This window comes from Vulpes lagopus, chromosome X, assembly GCF_018345385.1.
Source record: "Vulpes lagopus strain Blue_001 chromosome X, ASM1834538v1, whole genome shotgun sequence".
In the NCBI taxonomy this organism is placed as follows: Eukaryota; Metazoa; Chordata; class Mammalia; order Carnivora; family Canidae; genus Vulpes; species Vulpes lagopus.
In genome coordinates this window covers 68,462,172-68,470,468 of record NC_054848.1, presented here as the reverse complement: position 1 = coordinate 68,470,468, position 8,297 = coordinate 68,462,172, and the positions used below count along the sequence as shown (strand labels likewise).

The following is an 8,297-nucleotide window of genomic DNA, read 5'->3' as shown; positions in this document are numbered from 1 at the left end:
AGTTCTTTCCAGTTTTTGGATGGCTGCTTGTAGTACGATGTATTTCCCCCTGAGTACTGCTTTTGCTGTATTCCAAAGATTTTGAATGGTTGCATCTTCATTCTCATTAGTTTCCATGAATTAACTCAGTTTTTTTAATTATTACAAATTTATTTTCGTCTTGATTTCCACTTTATTATGTTTTGGCATCTGATAAAGCTATTTCTCCCACCATATTCTTTTTTTCAACTTTATCATGACTATCCTTGACCCTTTGAATTTCTATACAAATTTTTGTTGTTGTTCTTGTTAGAATTTTTTATTATTATTCTGAGAAAGAACCCCCACAACAAAAAAAAAATTTTCCAGCCACACACATGAGTGGTATGGGTAGGGGCATGTGTCCAGCCAGCCAGTCCCAACCCCTAGTTCATGTGGTTTGGGCATTTGTAAGGGGTGTGGGGAATGACCCCCAAAAATGGTGTGTGTGTGTGTGTGTGTGTGTGTGTGTATAGGAAGGAGAGGGGTGCAAAAGCAGTGAGGAGGGGTGAGGGGAAGGAAGTGATGACGTCAGTACTGTGAATGCTGCACGTGGGAAGACATTCCTAACATTTCTCATTGTACATACCACCAGGGACACTTTCTTTGCCCATTAGCAGGACTAGCATCTTGATAGTCATGGTGACAGCGATGCTGATGGTGGAAGCTCTACCCGTACTCTTGATATGAAGATCTATGGTAAATACACCATCCTGTAGTAGTGAGACCTGGATAACAAAACACTTTTAGCCTCCAAGTGTTAGCCTATTCATTAAAAAACTTGCCTGGTCTTTGCCAACCAGGACACCAACCTCTGCTGGTGTGATGTTGGTGATGGTTTTCTCAGGGACTATGGCCCAGATCGAGGTCCAGTTCTTATAGCTCACAATGGCCATGTTCTGACAGGTCCTGACTGCTGTGAGGTTATCCGTGTAGGCTTTCTACCAGCCATGGCACTGATACTGAGGCTGCTCTCAGTGCTGTTTCTGAGGCTGACACAGGCTGGGCTGGGGGCCTCAGACTGGTGGGCAAGGTAAGGGAGAAAGCTCCGAGCACGTTGTGCTGCCTTCAGGACCACAGCTCTGCTAGCTGTGCAGCAGCCCTTGCATAACCACTTTTCCCATACAAATTTTAAAATCAGCTTACCAGTTCTACTTAAGAAAAATTTGTGGAGGTCACCTGGGTAGCTCAGTAGTTGAGTGCCTGCCTTTGGCTCAGGTCCTGATCCTGGGATCATGGGTTCAGGTCCCCACCTGGCTCCCTGCAGGAGAGCCTACTTCTCCTCCCTGTGCTTATGTCTCTGCCTCTCTGTGTGTGTCTCTCATGAGTAAAGAAACAAAATCTAAAAAAAATATATTGGGAATTTGAGTGTGATCATATTTAACCTATAAATCAAATTTGTATAGATAATTTCTTTGAATATTAGGCCTCCTAATCTGTGAATATTGTACATCTCTCATTTATTTATATCTTCTTTAATAATGCATGTTGAATTATTCTAATTTTTCTAATTTTCTGTTGCTTGTTTTCTACTTAGATATTTTTGGACTATATAAAATGATACACTTTTAAGTTCATATTTTTGTTTGCATATAGAAAAGACAATAATTTTATATTAAACTTGTATCCAGTACATATCAGAAATCTAGTTTTTATCCTAATAGTTTTTAGATTTTATTTATTTGAGAGAGAAAAAGCACAAGAAGAGGTAGGGGGATATGGAAGAGAAGGAGAAGCAGACACTCCACTGATCAGGGAGCCAGAAGTAGGACTCATCCCAGGAACCTGGGATCATGACCCAAGGAGAAGGCAGATATGGACCCAACTGAATGACCCAGGTGTCCCTTAATAAGTTTTGTTAAAGATTTTATTTATTTGAGAAAAAGAGAATAAGCAGGAGTGAGGGGCAGTGGGAGAGGGAGAGAGAATCTCAAGCAGTCTCCCCAATGAGTGCAAGCCCCATGAGAGGCTCAATCTCAGACCCTGAGATCATGATCTGAGCCAAAATGAGGAATTCTGCACTTAACTGACTGAGCCACACAGGTACCTTTATCTTAATAGTTTATTTGAAGATTTACTTGAATTTACAGTCTGCAAAATTATATCTTCTGTACATAATAGTAGTTTTATTTATTTCTAGTCATTTTTAGCTATTATTTATTATATATAATAATATATGTATTTATTTATGCTTTACTAAACTATCTAAAACAAATGGTACACTGTCAGATATAAATGGTTATAATAGCATTCTTGACTTCTGAGAAAATTGACTTAGAATTAAAAAACTAAAAACAACTAAAACAACTAAACAATTAAACAACTAAAAACAATTAAAGACATCTTTAAAAAGATTAATATTAACTGGGAAAACAGTGAGTTCCAAAATAATTAGGTTATGGAAATAGTTTGTGTGATAGCATCAAGTCCATGGCTTGTTTCATTACGTTTTTTAAGAAAAGATTTTATTTATTTATGAGAGTCACACAGAGAGAGGGGCAAAGACTTAGGCAAAGGCAGAAGCAAGCTCCTCAAAGGGAGCCCGATGTGGGACTGGATCCCAGGACCTGGGGATCACACCCTGAGCCAAAGCCAGATGCTCAACCACTCAGCCACCCAGATGTTTCCATGACTTGTTTCATTATTGATGGACTCTTTACTAACTCTGAAGTGTTTTTACTACTAACTTTATTTTTACTGTTTTGAATTAGCCTCAGTTTTACTTGTGTATGTTAAATTTTCTTAATTTTATATAGTACTGAATCTTTTCAAAAAGAATTTGGCTTCTTTTTTTATATGAATTTATTTTTTATTGGTGTTCAATTTGCCAACATATAGAATAACACCCAGTGCTCATCCTATCAAGTGCCCCCCTCAGTGCCCGTCACCCAGTCACCCCCACCCCCTGCCCACCTCCCCTTCCACCATCCTTAGTTCGTTTCCCAGAGTTAGGAGTCTCTCATGTTCTGTCTCCCTCCCTGATATTTCCCACTCATTTTTTCTCCTTTCCCCTTTATTCCCTTTCACTGTTTTTTATATTCCCCAAACGAATGAGACCATATAATGTTTGTCCTTTATATTGGTGCATTTTCATAGAATACACTAATGTGGTCTATGTAGATATTCTTAGATGTACATAGGTATATAGCAATATAGTAACAACAGGCTACCTTAGGTAGGCTTCCTTAGTCATCAAGAATGATTTAATGTTCTGGAGGAAGGTAGGGATATATATAAGTATTCAGAAGAGCAGGGCTTGGAGATTCCTTCAGGATGAAATTGTAGTCACAGATGCATTTCTGTTCTGATCATCTGTCCAACACTAATACTGTAAGATAGGGGAAAGAAAAGAAAAACCTCACTATATAAAGTTTTAATTTCTGAAAGTATGACAATTTTGAGAAGGGCATATAGACTTAGCATTTGATTTGAGTACATATGCAAATTATTTAGATAGTTCCTTATCTCCCTATGAGAGTAATTTTATAGTGGGACTTTCTAGCCCATACTTAATATTGGGACAGTGAAGATGATTTGGCAGGTACCAAAGACAAAAATACATAGATTCAAGTTTACTGGTGTAGGTTTAAACTTGAGAAAAAAATATACATGCATTATTGGTCATACTCACATTTTTGTGAATTCCTCAGTTGCTAAAGGATAATTATCTCCGTCCTCTAAATGACCCAAGGTTTTTGCTAATAGATAAGAGAAACTATATTGTAGTTTTAAATAGTTCAAGGAGCTAAAAGCACTGTGATTGATTTACCCTAGGTTACAACTTAACAAAAAAATCTGAATTTAATCATACACTGTGTTTGTTGTCAAACACACTATCAAGAGAGAATGAATGATCTACAGGGCAAGACTACATACATGCTATCATGGTTAGTGATAAAAAAATGCATTATATTTAAATTTTTTAAATATAAAAGGAAACTTGGAGATGTGCTTTTCAAAAAAAAATTTTAAGACTTTATTCACGAGAGATACAGAGAGAGAGAGAGAGAGGCAGAGACATAGAGGCAGGAGAAGTAGGCTACATGCAGGGAACCCGATGTGGGACTCCATCCCAGGACTCTGGGATCATGCCCTGAGCTGAAAGCATCCCAATACTTTTCAAAATTAAAGGGGAAAAAGATTGCCAGTAGTTTACATTTACTGAAGTGATTTTCCCTATCACTAATAAAAATTTGAGAATAGGGAATACATAAATAAAATCTTTAAAAATTTTGAGAGTAGAATATAGTTCAGAAATAGACATATACAGATGAAAGAAAAGAAAATTGATGTGTCCTGTTACTTAACTACTAAACTTTCCTTTAGATAGATTAAAAGTAATTGCCAAAGTATTTTGCTTAATTTGCAGCAAATATAACTTTTGTCTCAGTTTTTGCCATTCCTATAAATAGATTCAGTACATGCTTGTACTATGAGTAGTTGCTCTGTTGGTTAAACAATTCATTTTAGAAGTAACTGTAGATACCTATTGAGACTAACATCTACATTAGCATTATTCTCAAGTGTCTTTTTGCTATTTGATTTTTGAGAAAGATTATATAAAATATGTTTCCTTTCATATTGTGTGAAAACAAACTATTTCTTTCAATAATGGTTTTTCCGTGACACTTCTATTCTGTTCCAAATACACTTAATTTGGTAAAGCCTTTAATTTTTCACTTCTTTTCACTTGTGGATATAAGTTGGTAAATGCTGAAGCTATATAAGGAAGTCAGAAAATATTGGTAATTATCCCTGTTCCTATAACTGGTTCAAGTGTTGCACTAACTTTCACTAGACAACTGTGATAATCCTCCCTCTTCCCAAACACAAACACATATATATATATATATACACACACCCACACAGCCATACACACACCCACATGCATGTGTGCACAAACATGATTATTTGGCCTAAATAAACAAATAGATATTTGGTATAATTTGGTTGCCAACATAGAAGAAAGTTTAAGATCAAAGTAAAGCTGTGAATTCTAGATTGGTGGATGATAATTTCATTTGAGTCTCTCCCTCTTTTCTGGATATTATCCTCCATTCTTTTTTTTTTTAGAAGTTATTTATTTATTCATGACAGACACACACACACACACACACACACACACACACACACACACAGAGAGGCAGAGACAGGCAGAGAGAGAAGCAGGTTCCGTGCAGGAAGCCCGACGTGGGTCTCGATCCGGGGTCCCCAAGATCACACCCCGGGCTGAAGGCGGCACTAAACCACTGGGCCACAGGGGCTGCCCCCTCCATTTCTAACAACAACAACAACAGCAACAACAATAATAATAATAATAGAAACAGTATGTGTGTTTTTAATAGCTCAGTTAACAAATAGGTACTGCACACCTTCTATGATCTCACCTCTGTAGTAGATGTAGCTATGTGAGAAAATCAAATAAGAGAAGGCCATATTTGAAGAAAAGTGAGCTTGTCTAGCATACAATAGTTAAACTTGCTAACATAAAGGAAATTTTTTTCTTGGAGATTTTGTTGTGGTATAAAATTGGGGTGTTCTCATTGCCCTAGGAGATTGATGAGATATGGAAATTACGCCAGAGATCTTTAATGAGGGATTGAAAATGAAATTTTCCAGCCTAAAGGGGGAACTGTACTTATAGGAGTTTTAGAATGGTAATCACTTGCTCAAAAGCAAATTTCCAAAATAGTTTTTAAAAAGCTTGATAAAATTAAACCTTGATTAGCAATAATTGAGAATGCTTGTTTTAACTGTAACCTCACTAACATTGACTTCTTTTTTTCAGTGTTACTAATTTGATATGTGAAAATGGTATCTCAGTAAATTTGCATTTCTTAATAGTTACCTTGTATATTGTCATCTTTGCTGTACAATTGTTAGTTGTCTTTTTATTTTAAAATGATCTGTATATTTCCTCCAAAACTACTTTTGCCCACGCACTCTTGTATTGATTTGTGTGATTTCCTTATACAGAATCAAAAATTATAACCGTTGATCTATCATAATTGGTGTGGATATTTCCATTTCTAGTTGCTTTTCAATTTTCACTTGGTTAAAAGAAATATAAGAATAAAATATTAATCTAGACAAAGTTATTGAGCTTTTTTATTTATTCCATTATATTTAAAGAATTTTTAAAGTTCACCAATTTTATCCACTATAGAACCATATCTACTCATTAAATAAAATTTGCAATATCCAAAAAATAAAAAAGTTAAAAAAGGACCACATTGTTCCAATTTTCAGATAGCCTCAAGTGTACTATAAATACTTTGTTGAATTTCTTTCCATTACTTTTTTGAACTCTGGAGAAAGGTTTTCATGTTGCTGTTGCTTGGATATTAGTAAAATGCATTCTTCTTTATGATATAATCATCACTATTTCTTGTCATGTTCCATTCTATCAAGTCCTGCAGTTCATTTATTAAACAAATATTTGTTTACTGTCATTACATATCAGTCACTCTTTTAGGCATTGTAATGCCTTTAGTGGAAGTGGGGTGAGAAAAAACAATGGAATAAACATATTACATATTTTTACATGCTGTGAAGAAAAAATAAAGTAGGTTAAGCAAGAGGAATAAAGACTTAAGGAAGTTGGTGGGTTTCACAATTATAAACAGAGGGGTGAGAAAAGGCCTTTTTTATAGTGCTTTTTATTTGTGCTATTTTAATTGATACTTGAATAAATTGATAGAATAAGCTTTGCAAATATCTGGATAGAGAGCTCCAGGTGAAGGGATGGAGCAAGAACAAATGAACTGACATAAGAATGAGCTTGATATTTCTAAGAATACTGAAGTGACGGTGAGTGGTAGAGATGTGAGAGAGGGGAAGAAGAATATGATATTTCAACAGCAAGGTAAGGTCTTGGTAAGAAGTTTGAACTTCACTGAGTGTAAGAGGAATGGCCATTGGACATTGAGAGCAAGGAAGTTACATAATCCAACTTATATTTATAAGGAATCACTCAATTAGTTTTTTTTAAAAGATTTTATTTATTTATTCATGAAAGACATACAGAGAGAGAGGCAGAGGCACAGGCAGAGGGAGAAGCTGGCTCCATGCAGGGAGGCCGATGTGGGACTCGATTCCAGGACCCCAGAATCATGCCCTGAGCCAAAGGCAAATGCTCAATCACTGTGCCAGGCATCCCTCACTCAATCAGTTTTGTGGAGAATATAGTAAGAAATGGATAAGAGCAGGAAGATCTGTTAGGAGACTGATGAAATAATCTATGTGAGAGATGATGGTTATTCAGACTAAGCCATTGGCAATAAAAAGTGTTAAGGCATAAGATTTTGAGTATATTTTCAAGACTTAGCCATCATAATTTCCTGACATATTGAATGTGGGATGTGAGAAAAAGAAGAGAGTTAAGAATTACTCCAAGGTATTTGGCCAAAAAACACCAAGGAAGGAGCTGCTACTTACTGAGATGAAGAAGATACAAGGAGGAACAGAGTTAGAGGGTAAGGAGATTGAGTTTAGTTATTATAAAATTTTTGTAATAATAGTTTAAATAGTTTTCCTTTATTAAAGATATTCTACTTTAGTTATAAATATAGAAAATATAAATAATGAAAAGATCCACAAAAATCACTTCTAATTTTATTAACAAAGAAAATTGCTTCTTTTCTTTTTTTTTAAGATTTTATTTATTTACTCATGAGGGGAGCAGAAAGAGAGGCAAGGACATAGGCAGAGGGAGAAGCAGGCTCCCTCTAGGGAGCCTGATGCAGGACTAGACCCTAAGACACAGGGATCACGCCCTGAGCCAAAGGCAGACACTCAAACACTGAGCAACCCAGGTGTCCCAGAAAATGTTTTGATGTAACTGTATAGTCTTTACACACACACACGCACACACACATACACACACACACAAATATAAACACAATATATACATTCACACATTGTTTATGTATATAACATTTTTCTTACTAAAATGGGATGCTTTTCATGGGCTGATCATTTCAGATACTTAACATCTAGCATTTGTTTAGATTTTTTTTTTCCTATCCAGACATTTGGGGAAAAGATGAGCCACTTGTTCTATGTTCTAGCACTTGTTTGATTTGACTATTGTCATTACTGTTTACTTCTTTAACTTAATTTGTAACTTATTTTACTGAATTATATCAGTTAATAAGTTTTTTTATCTTGCTTATTCCAAGTAGCTAACCTTGGGAAATACTTTCTAAGCCAAATTATCTAGATGAGTGTTTCTAGTTCAGGAATTGAAAAACTATAACTCACAGGACAAATCTGGGATG

At 35.6% G+C, this 8,297-nt stretch overlaps 1 pseudogene; it reads right to left on the bottom strand.

Annotated features, from left to right (window-relative positions):
* Nucleotides 1-549: 549 nt before the first annotated feature.
* LOC121482568 lies at nt 550-5,881 on the bottom strand (annotated as a pseudogene).
* Between the last annotated feature and the right edge of the window lie 2,416 nt (nt 5,882-8,297).